We start from the raw sequence: 26,929 nt of genomic DNA, 5'->3' as shown, positions 1-26,929 counted from the left end.
GGAGACAGTGAAGATTGTTGTACCTCACCATGGAGCCCTTCAGCCCTTGGATAAGGGACGACTAAGATCTAGTTACAGGTCAAACTCGGTGTTTACATTGGGTTAATCCAGGTTGGTTTGCTTCTCTGGTACGTCCCACCCAATCTGGTGTGCTACTCCAGGTTTATCAGTGCTCAAGAGTTTGAGCTGTGCTCGCTTCGGCAGCACATATACTAAAATTGGAACGATACAGAGAAGATTAGCATGGCCCCTGCACAAGGATGACATGCAAATTCGTGAAGCGTTCCATATTTTAGTGGAACAAGCGGGAACCAGAGACAGCTTTAGGATTTGGGGCTCCAGCAAGTGCTTGCAACCATGTATGGAGACTGTGAACTAAGCTTTTGCTACATGCTGTTCCAGGAAGGGAAATGATTCATTTTCCAACTTAAATCTCCGCGGACTTTATTACTATAATACAGAAATAGTAAACCGAGCGGCTGTAGCGGCCGCGCGACATTTGATCTCTTCATTCTCATCAGTGAAAACTTATTATCAAATATTTCCTTGTTAATAGAGCTGTATTCTTGGGGGATAAATTCCAACAAAAATAGTGAGTCTGTTTTGAAACTCTAACAACAATAGTGAGTTGTGTGTTGAAATCTGGAATGTAATCAAGGTAAAGAGAAAAGGAAGTGAAATTATCACTCATGCACGGGGGGGGGGAGTTGGGGCGTGAGGGGTGGGATGTATACTGTTTTTTTTGTTTTTGTTTTTATTGGTGGTGGAATATGGGCACTGGTGAAGGGATGGGTGTTTGAGCATTGTATAACTGAGATACAAGCCTGAGAACTTTGTAACTTTCCACTTGGTGATTCAATAAAATAAATTTAAAAAAAAAAAGAGTTTGAGCTGTCGCGAGGTTCAAAGCACAGTGGTGCATTTCCGCATGTCCAACATTTCTAATGTGGTGATACAGCTGGAGTTAAATTCTTCACTGGCTGGCGACTTTGCATGTGTGATAACGGCCGAGCTTCTGGGAGTACAAGGAGGTGGGGGAGGAAGCCCCTGCCCAGCCCCCTGAAGGCTGGAGATTTCAGTCTAAAATCCCACAGACCTGAGTCTTTCAACAAATTAATTTCTGGATGAGGTTCATCCGAGCAATGGGGTCCGTCTGGGAGCATGGTGACGGTAGTTGAGTGAGGAGGTTTTCAGCTCAATGAATAATTTCCTTTTCTCTAAGATAGCAGCAATAATATTAGAAACATGTGCTGTAAATACTTTATTTAGGTTTCATTTAATGTGGGTCTTTCTTAGCACACTAACTGCCTTGCATTCAGTTCTACTGGAAATATGCCTCTAATATGGATGAATTGTAGTGAGTCTTTTGAAAGTAACTCTTTTTACATGTACTTTACTAGTTCAATCAAATTTCTGGAACACATATTTGAAAAATCCATTTATGATGGAACGAGTTACTAGTTAATTCATCTTTTTATATATTTCAAGATGGTATTAAAATTAGATGCTATTTTTTGCCTTTAGCAGACATTTACCCATAATGTTTGAATTATGACATTTACCATAATGTCTGAATGTTTGAAACTGATCAGTTTATGTAGAAGTCTAGGTAGTACACAGAGTCCATTTCTGGAATTTCCGACTGTCCACAGGCTACAGCATCGAGTGGTATTGATGGTCAAGAAGGCCACGTTAGCACAAAGCACAATGTCCGAGAACCTGCGGCCACACTTCACCCTTGAGTTTTTGACTTTTTGTAATGTACAGCAAAAAATGCATTTGCTTACCCATTTTTTAAGGTTTCTTTTCCCTGTATCTAACAAAAAGATCTTTGTAAATTGGAAAAATATATCCTATCACTTGTACAGTATCCACATTTTCAGTTTGGCAAAACACACCCATTTTTAAGTAGAGGTTCTCTAGTTTTTGTATTTATGTTCTGATTATTTTTTTCTTATTCTATAGGATTTGATAAAAATAATTAGAGAAAAAATCAAATAATCTCATACTTTCTCTTCCATTTTAATTTGGAGCATGCTAATAAATATTTTGCTTTTTAAGGTTTAACAGCCTGCAGGCACGATTTTGGTAAAAGATTTAAATGTAAAGCATATCTATTTTTACTACTTATATTAAAATCAAAACACATAAGATTTAATAACTCCACTTTAAGAGAGATGCGATACTCAAATGAAGCTATCGAACTATCATAAAATCTGGTTCTAAATTTGGGGTACCCCTGCCTCTGCACTCAGGCGTCCCTTCTGGTGGTGGACCACACGTGATCACGGAGACCCAACTGGGACGAACACATGTAAGGCAAGCGCCCTACCCATGAACTATCACTCCAACCATGCAGTTATTTTCAGTACTTATTGTTTTTGCTTATTTTGCAGTGACACCGGTGGTGCTCGGGCTCCTGCCTCGCTCTGTGCTCGGGGATGATTCCTGCCAGTGTGCTTGGTAATCGGGTCCACATGCCGTGGGTCGGCCCACGTGAGGGAAAAAGCCCTGACCACCATCCTACCTCTCCAGCTCTATTTTTTATTATTAAAACATAGGATTATATTTTAAGTGTTCTGTGTATATTTTTAATATGTCTCTACATATCAACCTATTTTTCAAAAATATGGGGGCAGAAACATTATCTCTCTCTTCCTCTATTTCTTTAAATCTATCCAAATACCATTTCCAGAGTCTTCAAAATATTATTCTCTCTCTCTTTATTTTTTCCTCTTCTAATTTTTCTTGCTAGTGATTCCACTAAGTCCTGGCAAGGGGATAGAGGGAAAGGTGACCCAGGGAAGAAATGTCTCCTGGATGACTGCTCGTTTTTCAAACAGCTTGAAGCAAGACCACAGTTGAGTCAATCATGCCACACTCTAGCGATGTATTAGCTTTCAATGTCCCCCAGTAATTAGAGCAAGACCTAAGCCACACTATAAATCTACTACAGGAATCCTGCCACTTGGATCAAACTCATTTTTCAGGGACTCAATCAATTGATGGTTCTGAGGAAAGTTACCCCCACCTTTCCAACCGAGAGGCCCCAAAGTTCTAAAGTAAACAATATAGTCAATGGCAGTCCAGAGGGAATGGATATCCAAGTGAAGTTTGTAATTCACTTCGACAATGAGCCGGTGGACAGGTATAGTGGTGTTCCCACAAGGGCAAGAAATGCCACCGCGTATCCCAGCGGTTTTAATGATGATAAGAGAGGAGTAAATCTCAGTGCATTCTGGGTTCAGATGCCCTTTAACCCCAGAACGTGAGAAGCACCATTGGAGATTAGTTTAAGTAATAATTCATTTGCAGTGTGATAAAGGGGAACATTATTTAGAATTATGTGCTCACTCCTTCAAAAGCAACATCAACCTTCCTAATTTTGAAGTTCCTTTTATTTTCGTGTCTGTCAGAGACCTTAGCTTTAGGAGGACATTGTAAAGGGCTGAAGAAAAAAAATGAATTAGTCTCTGATTTATTTTCAGTATATCCTTTTGAGTAATGGGTTAGAAATGATAAAGAAATGAGGTTTTGCTTTGCAGGAATAACAAGAAAATATTAGGATGAAACGTTCAAATTTTACTCAGAGTATGAGCTCATATATTTATAAAAATTTTAGAAAGTTACATGCAGATCTTTCACTGAGTGACATGATTCACCTCATAAGTGGGATTCCCATGAATGTGCAAATTCGTATGAAACAAAACCAGTGGCTTCTGCGTTTGCTTGCTTGTGAATATGTGGAGTTAATGCTTTCTAGACTTTCACAAGAGGCACGTCTATTGTACTTAAGAACATTCTCTCTTATTTCTGTCAACATTTTTATTTTTTTCAATTTTCTTTTAGGCACTGTGATTTCCAACACTGGTAGTGGTGCTTTCATGCAAACATCACTCAACACTCAGCCTCTGCCACAGTGCTCACTTTCCCCATCACTGTCCCAAGGATGGCTTCAACCTGCACCTCTACTTCTGTCAGATACACTGGCTGTGGGGTGTGGGGGAGGGGGAGGAAACTGGGGACATTGGCGGTGGGAAGTGTGCACTGGTGGAGGGATGGGTGTAGAACTCTGTCTGACGGAAAGCCGACCCCGAACAGCTTCGTAACTCTGCATCTCACAGTGATTCAGAAACAAAAACGAAACAAAACAAACCAAGGTACTTCTTTCCAGGCTCTGGGTGTGGTGTGTGGTTCTCCCAGGAGATTGTATGGTTTTGCCCCCCTCCAGCCACTGAGTCAGAAATAACGAGAAGGGGGCTGGAGCGATAGCACAGCGGGTAGGGCTTTGCATGCGGCCAACCCGGGTTTGATTCCCAGCATCCCATATGGTCCCCTGAGCACCACCAGGGTAATTCCTGAGTGCACAGCCAGGAGTAACCCCTGAGCATCGCCAGATGTGACCCAAAAAGCAAAAAAAAAAAAAAAAAAAAAAAAAGAAAGAACAAGAAGACTTGGTAACTAAGGGGGAAATCAGGAAACAATATCACGTTGTTGAGTTTAGTGATTAGTAAGGAAGCAACGAGTAAAGTGAGGCATAGAAAAAACCAAAACCTTCAGATCGGATTGATCTGAAACCCAAGGTAGGAAGTAAAATGTTACAAAGCAAATGCCAAAAGCAGAGGGATACAGGCCGAAATAGCATATTTATTAATGTGGCAGGCATTGTGTTAAATGTTTCAGGACTTTCTTATCTAAGCTAATTAACAGTCTTAGAAACAATCAAGAAAATAAACCTGGTTTCCTTAACCACAGTCCAGGTCACAGAGGTGTCTGACAGATTACCTCTGTTCATATTCAATCACAGGCAATGAGAAAAACCAGACTCTGGGCGACATGTAACCAAAGGCTCGGGAAGCCCGGAGACATTTTCTCCAAATATACTCCTTCCCTCAGGTGATAGGACAAAGTACTCATCTTTGTTTTCTCCCTCTGGACCCATCAATGTGAAAAACAAATTTATTTATTGTGGACTGTCAAAACAAAACTTTAGGATGGGTCGAGCAAACAAAGTTAAAATCAACAGAACTAGAATTTAGATATCTGGGACTGGAGAGATAACACAGTGTGTAGGGGACTTGCTTTGCGTAAGACTGACTTGGGTTCAATCCCTGGCATCCTATATGATCCCTGAGCACAGAGCTAGGAGTAAGCTCTGAGCACCGCTGAGTGTGGCCCACCCCTGCAAAACTAGATATATATAGACTCAGGAAAGATTCCCATAATTTTTTTTCATAAATGTCCTGGTTGTCCTGGTCCTGGTTGTGACCATGCCAGAGAGAGCAATAATATCCTCTATTCTGTGCTCATTGTGACAATCATGTCATAGTAAGGGCACTGTGTGAGGAGGCAGGGTCCGTTGAGGAGTGGTGAGGGTCTCTGCTCCTCTGGCTAAGTGCCAGCCGAGTGCTGCTCAGATAATTACTAGAACCCCAAACAGATGCTTCTGCCTGATCTTGATCATGTTTCTTTATCATCATGACTCTGCTATCAATCTACTTAATTTATGAACTTTTTGCATTCTAATTCAAATGACATATTTTCAAGTATTTGAAAAAACGAAGTCCAAAACGAAGTCCTACCCACTTATATTTTGGCCATGAGGGGGTAGGATGAGTTTCCCTTCCTCCCAAAGCGGCCGAGTGACATCTTACAGCCTAGTTCTCCCTCTCAGAGAACCTGGCAAAGTCCTCATTCATATGCCAAATACAGTAACAATGATGGGTCTTATTTCTCTGACCCTGAAAGAGCCTCCAATGTGGCACCACTGGGAAGGATGAGTAAAGAGAGGCTGCTAAAATCTCAGGGCTAGGATGAATGGAGTCGTTACTGGGCCCACTTGAGGAACACGAGGAGAGGATGATAGTGATAGTGATAGTGATAGTGATAGTGATAGTGATAGTGATAGTTAAATAATTTACTAAGACCAAAGTTTTCTCTTGGGTGATAGGGAGTAATGTATAGTATGACACCTTAGGACATAACCACTAAACCTATTAACCTGTATGTACCATATAAAGGGGTGACATCAAAGTTTATCAAGTGATGGCTAATAGAACTGAAGTTATAATAGTGGGAACCTTTAAAACACCACTTTTGTCATTGAACAGACCAATCAGACAGGACATCTGTGAGAAATGAGACTCCTGTGTCAGGGCTTGGAAGACTTGGAACTGCTATGTATGTACAGTGCCTTCCGTCAAGGTACATGGAGCATTCACTGGGACGGACCGTATCCTGGGGCATAATTTGAGTATCCATGCAGTTTAAGAAGTAGAAATCACATCCAATATTTTCTCATCACAATGCCATTGAAGGTAGAAATTAATCATTAAAAAGAGAGTGATGAAATACCCCAATATCTGGAAACTGAAAAGCATACTGCTAAATAACTGTTGTGCCCAGGAGAAAGTCAAAGGAGAAGTGGAAATACCCTTCCAAGTGAACAAGAATAAAGGCATGAACCGTTAGAACTGATGGGGAATAGCAAAACCAACACTAGGAGGAACGTTGATAAAATGCATATTTACATCAAGAAAGAGGCAAGAGCTCAAAGCAATAACTGAAACTAGAGGAACAACAGATGACTCCCAAAAATAGAAGGAATAATAAAAATATTAGAGGAGAAATAGATATAATAGAAAACAGCACTGGGCCAATGAAACTAGATGCTGGATTTGTTTTGTTTTGCTTTAAAGAGTAGAAAAGACCCATGAGAAGAAAGAGGAGAGATTGAGGAAGAAAACGAAAGAAGAAAGCTGAGAAATACAAATGATTTTAAGACACTATTAGGAGGAACTCAATACAATTTGGCTGGAGAACCTAGAGGAAATGGGTATACTGTTAGACTCATTCAACGCCCCTAACCCCCTGCCCAGGTTGACCCAAAAGTGGAAGTGGCAAACTTAAAGAGGAAGTGGCAAACTTAAACAGTCCAATCAGAAGTAAGAAAATTTATACTTCAATTAAAATATATCCAAGAACAAAAGCCCAGATCCGGATGCTTCACTAGCAAACCATCAAATAAGTTTTTTACCAAACCTTCAAAGATTTATTGCTCCACTTCTCAAAATCATCCAAACTATTGAAGAGGAATCCTTCAACAAAATCTTAGTGAACTGAATATTACAAACAGTCAAAAGATCACATAGCATAATAAAGTGGGATTCAGCTCTGGTATGCAAGAATGATTCAGTATATGCAAATAAATTAATGTAATAACCATATCAACAAGAGAAATAATAATTTTATATTACTATATCAATAAATACAGATAAATATTTTGACAAGTTTCAATAGTAGTGATTTAAGAAATCAACAAAATAGGAAGTTAAACTACAGATAATATGAAAATATACATAGAAAATCCTAAAGATAGCACTGAAAACTAAAAGATAAACTGATATTAGTCTATAAAATCAACACACAACATTTGTGCACTTATAGTCAATTAATAAACTAGAAGTGAAAGAAATAAAAAAAGACAACCCACTGAAAATAGTGACCGATATCATCAGATGCATAGAAATCAACAATGACTCTGAAAGACTTATACATCAAAAACTGTGTCACTATTAAAATAAATGCAAAAAAATGTAAAAACATTCCAGTCTTCATTGATGGAAGAATTTATATTGTGAAAATATTTATCCTACTTTAAATATTAAACATATTCAGTGAGATGCCTCTCAAAATTCTGATGAAATTCCTTAAGAACCTAGAAAGAAAAGATGAGTAAAAATACAATAGCACAGCAGGTAGGGCATTTGTCTTGCAACCAATCTGATGAGGCCACCCCGGGTTCAATTCTCAGCATCCCATATGCTCCCCGAGCACTGCCAGGAGTAATTCCTGAGTGCAGAGCCAGGAGTAACCCCTGGGCATCGCTGGGTGTGACCCAAAATACAAAAATTAAATTAATTAATTAAATAAATAAAAGACAGGAGGCACTTTGTTTCCTGACAACACGTTGTTATAAAGCTGTAGATGTCCAATTGTGTGGTACTGGAGTCAAGATAACCTCTTGAACCAATGAAATGAGAATTGAGAGCCAAGAGAAACCCCCTCAAATCTGTGGACAGTTAATCTATGAGAAAGTAGCTGGTGCCTGGGCTGGAACAAGGAAGGCCTTTTCGACATGAGGCTAAACAGGCTGGGATTTCTGGCTTGCACACTCACACACAAAAATATATCACACCATTCACAAAAGCTCATTCAAGTGGGTTAAGCACCTCACCTTTAAGCCAGAACATATCAAATGCATGAGGAAAGTATATGCAGAACACCCCAGGATATGAATCTTAGGGACCTTACCAAGGACTTGGTTCCATTGACAAAGAGAACAAAAATGAACAGGCTGTATCAAATTTAAAGTAGCTACATGGCTGAAGAAATTCGGGCCAAAATAAGCCCCCTGAGTGAATGAAAGTATTGGTATATCACACACACGGCTGAGAGCCACAAGACAGAAAGCCCTCACTCAGCTTAGCTGTAACTGTGGTCTAGAGCTGGAGGGAGGGGATGACCCGACACTTCTGCGAAGAAGCCAGCAGGTGTGTAAAAATTGTTCATGGTCACTGAGTTGGGAGATGAAACCAAAACGGTCGTGAGGTATCGTCTCTCCCCCGAGGAACGGCACATAAGAGCATTGTCAAGAGCCAGTGTGGGCAGCGAGCAGAGTGGGGAGAAACAGGACCCCCCGGTCCCACTGGTGGGAACGTTGTCCCGTTCAGCCCCTTCGGAGAGACACCTCAGTTGGAAATTAATCTGGACGTCTATATGCACACCCGTGTCCAGTGTAGTGATTGGTGCCATAGCCAGACTGTGGAGACAATCCCAGGGGTAGGGGAGTGAGTCCAGAAGGCGGAGCCTCTGTACACAAAACAGACGCGGATGCAGAAGGGAGAGGGAGCCACGCAATCGGCTACAACTGGGATGCAGCTGGGACCAATCACCGAGCTCAGTAATCCAGAGCTGAGAAGATGGTGCGGCCAGGAGCTGGATGCTTAGAAATGTCGCTGCACAGCTGGTGTTGCTCGAGGCTGAAGGCTACAGCCTAACTACTCTGCTGCCTTCTGGCAAGGGGGTTAGTAAAACTGCAGATGGTTGTAGGAGTCCCGTTCTGTATCCTACTATCAAGCCCTTCTGTCCTCAAGTGCCCAAGAACAGACGACTGGTTGAAACTTTGGTACATCTACACAATGGAACACTATGCAGCTGTTTGGAGAGATGAGGTCATGAAATCTGCATGGAACTGGATAGACATGGAGAGTATCATGCTAAGTGAAATAAGTCAGAAAGAGAGGGACGGACGTAGAAGGACTGCACTCATTTGTCAAGATATGAGATATATAACATGAGGCTGACACCCAAGGACAGTAGATACAAGGGCCAGAGAAATTGCCCCATAGCTGGAAGACTGCCTCATGAGCTGGGGGAGAAGGCAGATGGAATAGAGAAGGGATCACTAAGAAAATGATGGCTGGAGGAACCAGCTGGGATGGGAGATGCGTGCCAAAAGTAGATAATGGACCAAACATGATGACCTCTTAGTGTCTGTGTTGCAAGCTATAATGCCCAAAAGTAGAAAGAGAGTATGGGGAATATTGTCTGCCATAGAGGCAGGGGGAGGGTGGGAAAGGGGGGTATACCCGGGATATTGGTGGTGGGGAATGTGCACTGGTGGAGGGATGGGTGTTTGATCACTGTGCTATTGTAACTCAGACATGAAAGCGTGTAACTATTTCACGGTGATTCAATAAAATAAAATTTTTAAAAAGACCTTTTGTCCCCTAAATATCTAGTGAAATAACCCTAATGAATCAGTTAATGTCATTTTATTAGGTTACTATTGTTTATCTCAATACTTCCTTTGAAATTCCAGCCCGAGGCAGAGAGATAGTGCATAACATTATCAACCTCAAGCTGCCATTATTTACAACCTTTTAAAACTGATACACTCTCTGAATTCAAAGATAGCCTCCGAGAGTCACAGATCTGAGGATTAAATTGCACTGCAGTCTCATCTTGGAGTGAAACAAGTGAGCGTAGCCTGCTTGTAAGTTTGACCTCTGCAATTACTGTTCATTTTCTAAGTTTTCCTGGGTATAAATGCATGTTAAATTGCCTTTCAATGCCAGGAATGACTTTTTCTCAGCCAAATTATTCTCTTTTGGTTCATCAGTTAGATATGGATGCCATGTAATTTAGTAGCACAAAAGTTATTCATTCCAACTTTAAAGTGCCTACACAACGCACTGCAACCAGCCTCATTATCTTACATTATTTAAAAAATGTGTTGTGCAACTAAAATGAGTTCAAATGCTTATTCTTTGTAATAAATTATTCAGGTCATCAAATATCATTTTCAATTTGCTTGACCTAATTCAAGTCAGCATTTGTAGATGGTCAATTGGGTCAATACCAGCTCAAGAAGAAAAACTTAAAAATCAATGAACATCCAGCTGAATAGCTTAATTTTTGCTCTTTAATCCGAACCATTTCCTGTACTTGGAGGATTGCATATTCGTGACTCACTTTTAAATATTTTATTGTTTACAAGCATTGTCAATGTATAAAACTATCTGCAACAACTAGAGGACAACCAGTTGCACAATTTCTTGAGGCCAACAGAAGGGCTGACCTTCCTCTCCCCATGGATGAGGGTTTCAGTGAGGCCCCACTGGGGGAGCTGCATTGTTCTTTCAAAGAAAGCTTTTCTGGGGGACTCTGCTGAGTTTACTGATTCCCACTGTGATGGAAACTAGTGTCAATTTAATCTCCACACAATGGATGGCCTTTTGAAACCAATTACTCTAAATTTAAAAGCAAGAATCTGTTTTTAGACCACAAAAGACCTCTTTGACAAGGAAAACAAAGCAGAATATTTTTCTGTAAAAGAAGGAAACCGTATGCTGTACGGTTACACGTGTTAGAATGTTTTCATATCTTTCAGGGCAAGGGAAGAGTATTCATAAGTTTCAAATAAATAAAGATAGTTCTTCAACTCTATATTTTGGCAGGAAGAATGTTCTAGAAAGAATATTTGCTTATAAATGGATAAGCATGGAGAGTATCATGCTAAGTCAGAAAGAGAGGGACAGACATAGAGGGACTGCACTCATTTGTGTAGTGTGGGGTAGCATCACATGAGGCTGACATCCAAGGACGTAGATATAAGGGCCAGGGGGATTGCCCCATAGCTGGAAGACTGCTTCATGAGTGGAGGGGTGAAGGCAGATGGAATAGAGAAGGGATCACTAAGAAAATGATGGCTGGAGGAACCAGTCGGGATGGGAGATGCGTGCTGAAAGTAGATAACGGACCAAACATGATGACCTCTCAGTGTCTGTGTTGCAAGCCATAATGCCCAAAGTAGAGAGAGAGTATGTGGAATATTGTCTGCCATGGAAGCAGGGGAGGGTGGGAAAGGGGGGGTATACCCGGGATATTGGTGGTGGGGAATGTGCACTGGTGGAGGGATGGTTGTTTGATCATTGTGAGATTGTAACTCAAACATGAAAGCTTGTAACTATCTCACGGTGATTCAACAAAATTTTAAAAATTAAAAAAAAGAGAATAATTCTAGTGATTCAAGGATAGGATTTTATTTAATCTTACTATAAAACAAAAATATATTATGTGCTTGGTTTAGTACAGGAAAATTATCTGTTTGTTATATATATTATACATTAGATATTTATGTTACCCATATATATAGAAAGAGATGGTATATATGTGTGGTTTAAATAAAAATCTAATTTTATGTTTGTAAATAGACTTTATTTTCCCAGAAAGAAAATACATTGAGAAGAAGAAAAAATAAATAAATGCAGCATTGCCTTTGCTCTTTCCTCTGTTCTATAGCAAGATTACTAGAGAAAATTAAGGAAGAATAGTCATCTTTGAGAAATTTGACTACAAGTAAGTTTAGGTATAATATTTATCTATGGATTTGCTATTGATTGGTTGTCTTAAATGAATGGCCATATTTACTGGATCTATAGATAAAATATGATTAGATCTTGGTTTCTTAGAAGTACTTTGGATGTGTGTATTTGGAAGCCTACATACATGCATATATTTATACAACTATAAATGATAATGATTCATTTAGATGTAACTCTATACTTTTAGAAGAAACATTAGGAAATGCCCAAATATGCTGCCGGATTTGAAAATAGAGTGTATGTATTACAGTTTGTTGATATATTGTTCTCTATAAACAATCACTTATGTTTGTAGAAATTTTAGCCCTGCACTCCCTGCTTAAAAAACTCTGGGACCCTACATTGCTCGAAGTAAAACTCTTCACCGCTCATTGGCATGTGAAGTCATGGTGATCTCTCACTAAGTCTCTTTCTAAGCTATCAGGCTGGCATCTTGAGGAAGAATTTTTGCTTGTGGTCCCCTGTACCCAAATTCCTTCCCCTCACACACCTATTCAAATGTCTTCCTGTCCTCCAGATCTTTGCTTTCATATCAGAGTCTCAGAGACTTATTTTAGTGAACATATTGAAAGCAGAGACCTTCCCAATATACTTCAAATTCCCCTCTCTCCAGGCTGTTATAGTTATATTTGAATTTTAATTTACTCTTTACGTGTCATGTGTATTTGTTGCCACTTTGTCTTTCTTCATTATAATATAAGCTCCACAAGGACCTGAACTTGCTCTGTTTGTTTACATCAGGACAGTTCCAAAAGTGCAATCTTGCAATCTTGACTAGTGCATGTCAGTGGGTGCAGGAAACAGATGTTAAGCAAACAAATAACCCTTAATATGGGCCTTTGTTTTTTTTTTTTTTTTGCTTTTTGCTTTTTGGGTCACACCTGGCGATGCACAGGGGTTACTCCTGGCTCTGCACTCAGGAATTACCCCTGGCCGTGCTCAGGGGACCATATGGGATGCTGGGATTTGAACCCGGGTCGGCCGCGTGCAAGGCAAACGCCCTACCCGCTGTGCTATCTCTCCAGCCCCCATGGGCCTTTGTTTTAAGGCATGTACTACTTATTTAACTTGAAGAGAAATGTTTCTTCTAATTTAGAAATATATATTTCTCTAGAAATATATATATATATACACACAATTTTTCAGTCGATGAAGGAATGCAGATGAATTCAGACACATACAACTGCATTCTCATATAATAATATGCCAAATGAAAATTTGTCTAATTTATTATGTGCATAATGAAAAAATATGCAACAGGATCATACATACAAATTCTATTTGTTGTCTTTCCAGCAAACTAAGCTGGGCTTCTGTAAACGTAGTAGACATTTCAGTTAATTCAGTATCCGTTGTGACATGAGTGCAGGACAAACTTAACACTTCCTTTATTCAAGGCACCTATGAATAGAGGAAGCTTATTTCAATGTAAAATTTGTACCGTGGTGCAGGTAATTATGAGAAAATGTCAATGGAACTTAACATTGTCCTAGAATAATGGTCCCTGCTGCTAGATATATGTCAAGAGAAAGATAAACAAGACGGAGTGATTTATTCAGCAGTGCCACGCTAGGGGATTATAGCACTCCCGGCGTGTGACTTGAGGCAGGGGACTGCAGACTAAGTGGCCTTACCTCTCTGAAGAGTAGAGCACTAGTGCAGAAATGTGCTGCTTGCCGAAGGTTCCTGCTGATAAAGCAAAATTACCTTTATATTTAGAAAGAAAGAAGATACTTCTTCATCATGATACTAAGAGGGCTCCCAGTTAGCAGAGCATACCAGCAAAGGGTCCTCGTGGCTTTGCAGATAATTTAATTATGCAGAAAAGTCGTGTGATTTCCAAGTTAAAACCAAGAAAGCAAAAATAATCCGTTAAATATACAGACTGCTCTGGGGCTGGGCAGCTGCTGGCACCTGGGTTAGATCGCCCACAGACTGACCCCCTCCGGGATGACTCCTAGGCGCAGTGCCCTTAGCTCCGCTGAGCATGGCCCCATGCCTATGTGTGTATACACACATATATACACATCTACACAGATCTTGTGTGCATGTATGCATGCATGTGTAGGTATGTATTTTTTTCTGGGAAGCATATACATCAGGCACTCTCAGAATCTTTATTTAGAAAAATATATATCAGGCATTGAAGAATTACCGAGTTAAGGAGTTGGTGATTTTTCCAACAAAAACATGTATCCAAGTAATTTTGCAGAAAATCCGAATGTATTTTATTCTTTTCAAATAACTTCAATTATAATTCAATTCATTTTTAGATTGTTATAATCAAAGATAAATTCAACTCAGAATCAGTCCCTTGAGTATACTGGTAAAGGCAGAAATGTGACATTAAATTTAACTCTGAAAAGAAGCATATGGTTCTATTTTCAGAAGAGAAAGTCATGTATTTCATTGGTTAGTAGGAAATTATTTTACCTTAAAATAATTTTTAATTACATCTAATATCCAGGGTATTATTTTTCGTGTGTGTGTGTGTGTGTGTGTGTGTGTGTGTGTGTGTTTGGGGGGTCATATCCAGCAGTGCTCAGGGCTTACTTCTGTCTATGCACTAAGGTGATCACTCCCGCTGGACCCAGGGACCATCTGGGATGCTGCGAATCAAACCTGCATTGGCCACGTGCAAGGCAAATCCCCTCCCTGCTGCACTGTCTCTCTAGCACCTATTAAGTTTTACAACAACATCAAACGGGAACATGCACTTAATTCTATTATTCATCACTTTCCTATCACTGTATCACTGTCATCCCATTCTTCATCGATTTGCTCAAGCGGGCCCCAGTAATGTTTTCATTTGTCCTAGCCCTGAGATTTTAGCAGTCTCTCTTTACTTATCCTTCCCAACGGTGCCTCATAGGAGGCTCTTTCAGGGTCAGGGGAATGAGACCCGTTATTGTTACTGTTTTTGGCATATCGAATATGCCACAGGGAGCTCCCTGTGGCATATCACTTTCCTATACGGTATTTAAAATAGAAATATAGATATCGTACAATGAACTATTATGATATAACAGTTATTATATTAACTATTGTTATTATATGTAGGGATTTTAAAGTGTTTTCTAGTATACATAAATATTACTTATGCCAAGTATGTTTTATTTATGGAATAATTCTTTACTTGATATGTTTAAGACCTTATTAATATATTTAATGATAGTTATTAAAATATTTCAAACCACAAAATATTTCAATTTTTAGTACTTAAAGTGTGAATGTACTAAAATTAGAGGTGAAACATCAGCATCATTTCATGTGGAAAGTGTTCATATGGTGCTAGACACTACCATTTATAGTTTTTAAATATTAATTAGGATGACTAGTCTTCCGGAAAACTCTTTTGTTTAATTTTGTGCTATTTCAGTTAAGAGATCTTTAGAGATTCTTCCCAAAACAAAACACAAACACATCCATGTACAGATGAGAATGGCCCCAAGAGACCTCTCAGTCTTCTTACAAGGCCTAGAAGTAATCACAGAGAAATTGGAAGCTTCTGAAGAAAATTCATCATTTGAGTTGGGTGCAGTAATTGATTGTATCATTAGCCATGTTACACTATGGATTACATAGACATGTGGTAGGTTTGTGCTGAAATAGGGAAAAATGTTAGTTTTCCATGTATTTTTGAATGATAGAATGTTGTTAATGAATTTGACATAACAGGATTTTTATAATTTTCATTAACTATACCAGGATTTCTATTCCATTTTCTCATACCTAATTGCAATGCATTTTTAAACCAACACTTATTTTCTGACGATGAGCATATAGACAGTTAAAAATGAGGTTGATGGGGCTGGAGTGATAGCACAGCAGGTAGGGAATTTGCCTTGCATGTGGCCGACCCGGGTTTGATTCCCAGCATCCCATATGGTCCCCTGAGCACCACTAAGAAGTGATTCCTGAGTACAGAGTCAGGAGTAAACCCTGTGCATTTCCGGGTGTGACCCAAAAAGAAAAAAAAACGTTGATTTTATAAAACTGGAAATAATTAAAAAACTAGGGAGAAAATAAAGATTAACACTGATTGGTTGTTTTGTGTCCTGTACTCTCTTTTTTACATTTTATCTATAAATTTGGGAGAGCCTCGAAAACTCCCCATGGTGTATTCATATGCCAAAACCAGTAACAATGATGGGCCTCGTTCCCCTGACCCTGAAAGAGCCTCTAATGCGACACCATTGGGAAGGTCGAGTAAAGAGAAAATCGACGATCAATGGGATGATGATGATGATGATGATGATGATGATGATGACGATGATCTATAAATGAGCATGACTTTTTTAAAAAAAATTATGAAGTAGGTAATTATTATCTAGGGAACCGAGAGTAGATGTGAAGTTACCTACCCGAGGTCAGAGCATGTAACTCATTGGTAGGGTTATTAGAACTGGGCTATCCCTCAAGGAAACACAGAAATACAAATAGTTGCTCAATGAAATACTCATAACTTAGAATCATACAATTTTATAACTAGAGAAATTTTAAACAATCTGACACTTTATTTTATAGCTTATGTAGCAAAGAGCAAGTGAGCTACCTAAACAATTTATTTCTTCCATTGTCACTAGGTGCAAAATCAGTTCCTAATTCTTGCTCATCTCTTGGGAAGTCTTGAATTGGTATTAATTCTACCTAATTACAATGTGCAGACAGCAGCACATCCATAAACTCTGGACTATACGGCTTCCGCTTTTCTCAGTGTGAAGATTATTATTCTATAATGCAACTGCGTTTACTAGTTTGTTTCTGTTCCATATGGAAAGGTCTATGAAGACACATACCATGATTTCACATTCTCTTTGTGACTAGATTAATAATCAATCAAGTATTAGTAATAAATTACCAATACTAATAATTTGATTGTTTTAATAACTATTAATTAAATCACTGTATCACTGTCATCCCATTGCTCATCGATTTGCTCAGGCGGGCACCAGTAATGTTTCCATTGTGAGGCTTGTTACTATTTTTGGCATATAGAATACACCACGGGGAGCTTGCCAGGCTCTGCCGTGTGGGCGAGATACTCTCGGTAGCTTGCCAGGCTCCCCGAGAGGGGCGGAGGAATCAAACCCAGGTCGGCTGTGTGCAAGGCAAATGCCCTACCCGCTGTGCTATCATAATAATACTACTCATTAATTAGACATTAATATTTATTTAGTGTGCACACATATGTTTCCTAGAAGACAGGTAACTTAAAAGAGTAGCCAGGTGAGGGGGCCAGAGCAATAGCACAGCGGGGAGGGTGTTTGCCCTGCACACGGCTGTCCCAGGTTTGATCCCGGCATCCAATATGGCCCCCTGAGCACCGCCAGGAGTAATTATTGAGTGCAGAGCCATGAGTAACCCCTGAGCACCAATGGGTGTGACCCAAAAAGAAAAAAAATAGAGTCGGCAGGTGAAAGCAAAGGTGGTCAGGTCTCACGGGGATTCAGGAGCTTCGTGATGCTAAGGAATCGCAGGACTGGGTATGCAAGCCACAAGTCAGTAACACCAAAATCCTGAGATCCAAACATTAACAACTAACGTCAACAAGGGGCCTGTCCAGATGCAGCCTGGGGTCTTGGGACAGGGGAATAAACCTGGGAATATTTGTGGAGTAAAGCTGACACTTGTGATGGGGGTCAGTGCTGAAACACTGCATGTCTATAACTTGACTATGAATGACTTTGTAAATCACGCTGCTTTAACAAAAAACCTTTAAAAACATACCAAAGAATGAAGAAATGCTTTAAAGATGCACTAAAGTAGAGCTTGTATCATGTATATAAACATTTATTGCTAGAAAAGAACTGAAGTAGAGCAAACTGTTTAGCTATCCTAGATGAATTGTCAATTTAGAGCTTAACAGACACAGCTGTAAATATAAAGAGACTCTATAACTTTTGGTCACAACCAAAAATCAGAGAACACTTTTACATATGGAAATATGTATCATACCTTGGTCTTTTGTTAAGTGTTGATATGAGAGAAAGATTCCTATCCAAAACGTTAGTGCACTGACAAGGCTGCTGAAGGACGTGATGAGGAATATAGTGTGAAATTACACTGCACATTAGTCACTTGAAGATTGGGTCAATTCAAGGTCATTAACCAATGTATCACAGCATTTCAACATGTATCAGTTTTGTAAATCAAGAGTGAGAATTCTATATTCAGCATTCTGTACATTTAGATAGGCTTAGAGCTCAGCTAAAGGCTAAGAATCTTAATTTCCAAAATGTATTGATTTTGGTTCTGAAAGCTGTTGTCAGTTTTCCATACTTTTAGAACTATAAACATCATCATTAGACCTCTAATTACATGTTCATAGGTGAATGAAAAGATGACGTTAGGTCAAACAAAAACTGCAGTTTCAGATTTATGTTCTAAATTGATGACCTCTGCTTTTAGCTATAGTTCTTTAATCCCAATGTTTTAACTTTGATCAATATTAAATCACCTTGAGAACAAATTCTTTGGTGATGTCTGACTGCATTCTCATTACTTAATCTGACAGGAATGGTTGTTGTGGTATTACTATGGAAACACTAAGTACTTCTAAGGGGTCCATGTGCTATTTTAATGAAACCATGACAATCTAATTTTTCTATCATATGTATTGAGAATTTTAATATATTTCTTTATAGCATAATGGAATAGGATAAAAATTAGAATCTCTTAAAATGACTTTATTATATTTAATGTTTCCCAGGGAAAATATTCTTGTTTTGTCAATGTAAATAATATTTTTAATTATTACAATATGTATTATTAAGCAGTTCTTAGTGGTCAAAACTATTACCAATACCAGCTCTTATTTTATAAGCCCTCCAATGGTTGGATCTGAATTGTGCTTCATGTAACTTGATTACTTTTAATTATTCACAAGACCATTATGAAAAAGCATTTTCTGATTCAAATTACGAAGAGTTTGTATTAAAGTAAATTTATTCAGGAGCATATTACATGCATTTAGTTCATGGCATAATTGCTTTGGCACTCTTTCCACTGGGGATGTAACTCGATGGATCCAATGGATTAAGAATGTAACTCAATGCATTTAATGTTGGGAATTTAAGGCAGTGGACTTTAGTATTATGGCACTGTGTTCTAGTCACACAAATTACTCACTCACGTCACAGTGATAGAGTTTGGACAGTGTCTGAAAGCATGAAATGTCAGTTTATTTTCCTCTCAAGTAGTAGAGAATTCTCAAGATGTTGAGAAATAAAATGAGCAGCTCGTCACATTTTAACCAATATGGGAGGATTCTTGAGGGTATGTGGCAGCACTCAGAGTACTTGGGGATCCCCTGGTTAAGGACTGACAATCACAGCAAAGATGTTGGTCAACCTAAACAGAACATTCTGGGAGTCTTTTTGAGTTAACGCCTGTCAGAAAAAAAATGTACAAAAAACACGCCTATAAAACCCACTTTAACCTGCCACTAGGAATTACTCTCATTTTCCCTGTGTTCATTCGTGTCAGTAAGCAACAGCCGACTGAATATCATTTTTATTGTATTCAAATTAAATGTGAAATATCAGATCACATCACAAAGAAATAGTTTTAATTACAGCATTTCAAAGCTTTAATCCATTAGAAATGGGGAACTGGGACACTGATCATTTTCATTTATCTGCTATCTCTACTATTAAAATGGAGTTTCTTGAGTTAATCTATGTAAAGTATGGAAAAGACGCTCTCATGAACCATCCCTTCGACTGCCGAATTGAGTGGAGGAGAATGTCAGGCTGTGGAAATGAGAACACCGTGATTCTCTGGGAGTATTTAGCAATGGAAAAGCGCTTTCTTTTCTTCCAAAATCATCCTGGGATCTGCAAGCTCCTGGCTTGTTTCTGGAGGCGACTCTTGTGCCCACCACGGTCCCGCCCACCAGCCCTGAAATTCCTCCTTCCAGATCACTGGCATCTCGGGAGCCATTTGCATTTAAATAAGATACCAAAGGAATTTTTTTCCATTACTCCCCAAATTCTTATCTGTTCCTTCCATAAGAAAAAAGTGAATTTGGGTCCAAGTTTCCTAATGGCTCACTAATATGGCTCCAAAAATCCCTTCAAGAACTGTGTCTATCTTATTTATAGTCACATTCAAAACATCGAGTAGGGTATGGTGTATTGGAAATCTAGGAAATATCTATTCAAACAACTGCAATAATTGTAATTATTCCTTGTTCCTTGGTTCTTCCTGTTACTGGCACACAGTTGGCACTTAATAAACACTTGCTGATAAATACAAGTGTATGATCACTTTAAGTGGCCTTCACGAATATTAATATTTATTTCTTCATAATATTTATTTCTTCTTCAGAAGACCAAACAGTGAAAACTCTGATAATCTCTGTGTAAATAAACAGCACCCCCCAAAAAAAACCCAACCCCCCAAAAAACAACAAACATATGACCACAAGTGTGTCTGCTAGTGATACAAACTCCTGATGAAACGGGGTCTATCCACAAACTCAACATAAGGGATTGAAAAATCAAAACAAAACATAAACAACTTCAGCTAATTATTTTTAAGCATTCTGATTGCAGAGAGATATGCACAGGCACGGAGATATGGGAGGGTGTAAAATGAGAACAAAACTCGCATAAAATTGCTCTCTCATTCATGCATTTAACTGCCTAATTCACAAGCTCTAATGTTCCAGTTAAACAGATGTACTAAGTTTATCTCTATAATGGACCATACTGCTTCTGCACAGTTGGATTCCCTGAGCTGACTTTTCCTGGAATGCTTCGAAGGTACAGATTAAAAAAAAAACAGGATTAGTCAACAACTCACATATTGTTAATGTTCTTCTGCTTTTAGCTGGCCCTGCACTGTTTTTTTCCCCAAGAAATCCATTAGATAGCACATGAAATGTCTTTTTATTTCTTATGATTTAGTGCTTCAGTAAAGGATCTAATTCTAAAATATCGCTCTACTTATTCTTAAAAGATTATATTTTGCTGAGAATTGTCACTAATTTCTAGTAAATTCTGAAGCATTGACACTGTCATTGATTGATCAGAGGATTTATGAGCTTTTTCTTAATTTATTTTTTCACCAAAGGATAAAAATGTTCTGAATATCTTATAATGAACTCACCTTTTCCTTGTTAGTGAGTCAAAGAATAGTGGCATTTCAAAGATGAATTAGTTAATCATACACAATTCAGCATTATCCATCATTATGAATTTGTATAAATGTACAATCAACCTTACAGATTGAAAAATTTATTGAAGAGTGCAGTTGGGAAAGAAAAGTTCTTAACATATTAATAACTTTTGATAGCTGATGCATGTTTTTAGAACTGGAAAGCACACCAGCCATATGGGTAATTTTATTTATCTTTTTCTCTTGGGCACATTCCAAAGTTACTGAAAATTTACTACCAGTTGTTAAAATTCGTAAAGTCAATCCATAACTACGTCAATATACTTTAAAAATAACATTTAACCAATATGAGCTCTTACTTAAGTTTCTCGTCTCAGATACTTTTTAAAGAATATGAGTCGTGATATTTCAAATAACTTGGAATCTGTTACAGTAAGTTTCATCTAACATAAGCATTGCAGTTGACTCCATGGTGGTTTGTTTTACGGAATTTCATTTCTTCATCTTATCACTATGCATTTATTGAATACTGAATATTTGCAAAGCAATAAACTGTAGTCAACGGACTATAAAGATAATAGGATACCACTTTGTGTTCAAAGGATTCAGGTAGAGATAAGTGAAAAAAAAGAAAATCAAGTTTATTCTGGTAGGTATGACAGATATTTTCCAATCAAAACTTTCTAAAAGAAGTAACACTGTTGCATAGGAAATTGCCCTGTGAGGGACTGGAGGTGTAATACAGAGGGCAGGGCGCTTGTCTTGTACACAGACGACCCAGGTTCGATTTCCAGCACCCCCTAGGCAGTGCACCCTGAGCACTGCTAGGAGTAATTCCTGACCCCAGAGCCAGGAAGAACCCCTGAGCATTGCTGGGTGTGGCCCAAAAACCAAAGAGAAAAAAGAAAACAAAATTTCCATAGAAACAAAATAAAAATACGTATTAAACTTCCATCCCTCTCGGTAGTCCGGCAAGCCACCGAGAGCAGGCAAGCCACCGAGAGTATCCCGCCTGCACGGCAGAGCCTGGCAAGCTCCCCATGGCGTATTCGATATGCCAAAAACAATGACAAGTCTCACAATGGAGACGTTACTGGTGCCCACTCGAGCAAACCGATGAACAACGGGACAGCAGTGCTACAGTGCTACCATCCTAGAAATTAAACAATGTAACAATAAAATAATTTCAGGAATTAAAGAGAGGGAAATGCTGGAGGCACAAAAGAACCTTGTTTTGTGTTTGAGACAAAGCTGAGGAGGAGTCGGGCGACTGGGAGGAGGGAGAGCAGGGCTGAGAGCTCAACACCGAATGGCATTATAACTGATTTCTCATACTATTAAATTATGATGGAAGATAGTTCACAGGATTCAATCTTGGTGAATTTATTGACATTTGCTTTGTGTATAGTCTGTGGTGTATTCAGGATGCTGAATTAGAGAAAAATGTATATTCGGGTGGTTTTAGTAAGAGAGCCCTAGATATTAAGACTACTTCTTACAAATTCTTATTTAAAGTTGTTTGCTTGTTGGTTTTCTGTGTGGTTGATCTTTCAACCTGTGAGTGGAATGTTAACCTCCCATTCTATGTTGGTCCGCTCTTATATCTCTCTTCAGGCTTATTAGTATTCACCTTATAAATTTTACTGTTCACGCATTGGCATATGTATACTATATCTGTATATAAATGAGTCTTAAATTCTCTTGATTTATTAGTAATGTTATATAATGTCCATTTATGTCTCATAACCTTTTCTAGTTTAAAATCCATTTTGTATGACACAAGTATGGCCATCCCTGCCTTGGTTAATCTTCTATTTACGTGTTTGATTATTTTCCAACTTTTTGCATAGTGGCTTTGTGTTCAACGAAAGTTCAAATGTTTCTCCTGCGAAAAGCTATAGGTTGTTCTTTTTCCTGATCTATAAAGCCACTCCATGTCTTTTGAATAGTGGGCTCAATTCATGATGATTTGCTGAACTTTTTATAGAGAAAATTTTATTGACATGTTTCAATATGGATTTCAAATACTTAAAACAATTTTTTAAAATAAATTTAATCAAAGATTTGTGATTTACAAAGTAACTGACAGCTCCTTGAGTTGTAGGCGTCTAGGATTTCAACACCAATCCCACCACCAAGCTCTGTTTCCCTCCACCAGTGTCCCAGATTCCATGCCTGTCTGGAACTCTGCCCCATCCCTCCGCTGTCAAGCTGACAGGCACGATGCAAAGTTCCAGTGGCTGCAGCTTAGATCTCATGCTTGCGTGTCGTGGAGCCTGTGTTTTGGATGTATCGCTAGACCATTCCCCGGATCATCCGTGGGACTGAAGCCCTTGGCCCCAGTTACTTCCCATTCTCTTCTCCTTCCTCCTTGATTTCTTTCCTCTGTCCTTCTCCTCTCTAAAAACTGGGGTCAAGGGTGACCTAGGCATCCCCCCCTTTACTACATCTCCTCATCCAATATCCTATATTCCACAGATAAATGAGATCATTCTGGGTTTGTCTTTCTTCTAAATTATTTTACTCAATATGAAATAAGTTCCAACCATGTTGTGGCAAGCTACATGATTTCATCATTCCCTACGGCTGCATTGCATTCCATTATCTGTATGTACCATTCCATTATCTATATATACCACATTTTCATAATCCATTCGTCTGTCCTCGGACGCCTAGGTTGATTCCGTACCTTAGCTATTGTACTGAGTGCAGCAATGGATAATGCTGTACATATGCATTTTGAATGAGTTTATGTCCTGGGGGTTGATGCCTCAAAGTGAAAGTGCTGTGTCATATGGCAGCTCAGTTCTGAGTTTACCTAGGACTCTCCATACTGTTTTCCAAAGGGGCTTAACAAGACGTTTCCACCTACAGTGGATGACAGTTCCGTTTTCACCACCACATTGTCAACACAGATTGCTCTTCCTATTTTTCACATGTCCCTTTCTCACTGGTGTGAGATAGTATCTCACTGTCATCGTGATTTGGATTTCTCTGATGATGATTGATGCAGAGCAATAACAGGCCATCTACCTGTCTTCCCCTGAGAAGCATTTATTCATTTCCTCTCCCCATTTTTTATAGAGTTTTAATTTTTTTGATCTTTGTGAGTACTTTATAAGTCCTAAATATCAAATGCTTAACTGATGTGTTGAATGCAAATATTTTTTTTTTGTCATTTGCTGTCCTCTAGTTTTAGCCTGTATTTCTTTTGCCATGCCGAGCTCTTTAATTTTATGTAGTGCCATTTGTTTATTTCTGATTTTGTAGAGTTTGCCAGTGATATCAGATCATTAAAGATGTCTTTGAGGTCCAAATCTTAAAGAATTCTGCCCAATTTTTCTTCAATGTACTTTACAGTCTCTGGTAGGATCAAGGTCTTGGGTCCACTCTGAATTGACTTTATGGATTATGAATTTGTGTATTTCTCCTTTTTTCTTTCTCTTTCTCCAACTGCCTCTTTCCCTCTCTCGGTACTAATGTACTTGCTGAGGAATGATTAGGTTCCAGCTGTCTGTTTGTTTCTTTTAAATACTCTTTGTCCCCGGGGGTTATAAGTTCACATACAGAGTTCTAGACTTACCAGCAAAGAGACTGTGTGAACAGAGTTTTTGGATGAACCCAAGTTTTGGTGTAGATTTTGCAGTGACTGCAAGAAGATCAGATATAGAATCTGCTTCTTTGACAATCTAGGCCTCACCCTAAACTTCACACAATATTTCTACAGTATACATCTGAATGTGCTTGTATCTGTTTAAAACTTTCAACAGTTGGTTGTTTTCCTGAGAATTAAGTTTGAATTCTTGATTGTGAATATACCTTTGGCCTCCCTCTATTACCAGCCCACACAGTCTCTCTTAAATTCTCAATTATTGGTCTGAAATTTCATATTAACCACCCACATTTCCTTTTGCCATTTTTTCCTCAATAAATTCTTCATATAGTTAATTTTGTCTCTGTTTACAGTGCAAATTTTATGTCATCTTTACCACATTCATAATAGATACCATATCTATTCAGGACCTCCTAACCTGTTTGATCTCAGTGTAGTCTATGTTCATTTTTAATCACACGTACTTTCTATTCTTTCAGTTGTCTGTTTACATTTGTATGTTCCAGTAGATTTGCACTTCAGTTATGGAAATATTCCTCTCACAATTGTACACCCAATGCCTAGTTAAATTCTACATAGAGAGCATAGAACAAACGTCTCCTGTATTAATGATAATGAATTGGCTAAAATTATCATTAGACTATAACCTTATTCAGAACTCTGGATTAAAAGAGCCAGAGGGAGGACCAGAGTTGTGGAGGTTTAGAGGCATATTTTAATTGAGATAACGGAGACAAAGAAAGAGTGTAGTTAAATCTCAGAACTAAATGAGAACAGAAAGACTCATGTTTCACACTCAGTTCAATAATGAGAGTGAACAGAAAATACGGTGCCATTGAGACCTGCAAGTAATAAAGCACAAGTGTCAAATGTTTCCACTGTAGTATGTCTTTCCTCTCTTCAGGACAGGGAATTTTGCAATAAACTATAACTCTCCAAACGATTGTGTTATGTCCTACTGTCTGATTTCTCAAATACAAATTAACTAGACAAGTTCACTAGACGAGACAAAAGGTTTGGCAGATTCACTATCAGGCTACATAACAATGGCATTCCTTAGAATATAATAAAGTTGGAAGTCAAATAATGGGCAAATATTATATATTGAAGTGAAATGAAAACATAAAATTCTTTATCAGAATTTTAGATTAATCAGACTTTCATTGTCAATGAATAGTTCTCTCTATAAGAAATAAGCAGTTTGAGAAATGAAATAAAGGGCAGGAGCAATAGTTCAATGGGCAGGGCATTTGCTTTGCACACAGCCAGGCCGAGTTTGATCCGTGGCACCCTAGGTGGTACCCACGCACGATGTGGAGTAATTCCTGAGCACAGAGCTAGGAGTAATTCCTAAGCATTGCCAGGTGTGGCCCTCAAGACCAAATAAATAAATAAATAAATAAATAAATATTGTATTTGAAAAGAGAACAAGTTCTGAAGCTTTTTTCTCCTCTTTTTTTGGTGTCTGAAATCCAAATCCCAACCACAGACTATCACTGAGCCATGCCACATGCCCTAGTCCCCACATCTATTCCATGTGTGATGAAATAAGATTTCCTCTGGAGGGAGCTTCATATCAATGTCTATTTATCTGAGTGTCAGAGAATGAGAGAACAAGGTGAGGAAGGTCCGGAGTTTCATGTGACCCTTACATCTGACATTCATTTCTGACATCTTAAAGACATTGGTGAACTTATATCAAAAGTTCATGATCGAGAATGTCCCGGCCACACGCCAGCCTGTCTTCCCTGGGGTAGCTGGGGAAGGTGGGTTGAGTTTCCCTTCCTGCCCCAGTAGAACCCCAGAAGCTGGAAACCGCCAGAACCCAACTGCAGCCACGGTCAAGGCCACTGTCCACACACTCGGACGAGCCTTACCTGAGGGAACCTGCAGAAAAACCCAGGTATGCACGACCCATGGGACTGGGCCTCCTCCCCCCAGCTCCCAAGTTTTCCAGTAGCTTGGCAGTCACACCCACAAACTGACCCTGGCACCTTGTAATCTCATCAACGGCCAAAAAGAGAGTGACACAGACCTTACCCTTGAGTGAATCTGCTCTACAGTCATACTTTAAATTTCAGAATTTTTGGAGCGACCTCCCATACTCCACCCCACTGATGTACCAAAAGTAGCCACATCTGTCTGGTTTTAACATACATGCTTATAAATCTCTTACACACAGGCTTAAATGGCTCTAGGATGAAATACAACAATCTTCACACACTTTCCTCTTATGGTGGTGGGA

At 38.9% G+C, this 26,929-nt stretch overlaps 1 protein-coding gene and 1 non-coding gene across 5 annotated transcripts in view; one reads left to right on the top strand and one right to left on the bottom strand.

Annotated features, from left to right (window-relative positions):
- The window catches only part of GRID2 (glutamate ionotropic receptor delta type subunit 2), a 1,314,711-nt gene that overhangs the window by 268,199 nt on the left and 1,019,583 nt on the right, over positions 1-26,929 (bottom strand). The gene's annotated exons all lie outside the window — the stretch shown is intronic.
- Positions 189-295, top strand: LOC129405216 (U6 spliceosomal RNA). Its single transcript, XR_008630399.1, has one exon. It is a non-coding gene; the product is annotated as a U6 spliceosomal RNA (small nuclear RNA).

This window comes from Sorex araneus, chromosome 5, assembly GCF_027595985.1.
Source record: "Sorex araneus isolate mSorAra2 chromosome 5, mSorAra2.pri, whole genome shotgun sequence".
Classification (NCBI taxonomy): Eukaryota; Metazoa; Chordata; class Mammalia; order Eulipotyphla; family Soricidae; genus Sorex; species Sorex araneus.
The sequence above is the reverse complement of the archived record's forward strand: the minus strand, read 5'-3'. Positions and strand labels throughout refer to the sequence as shown.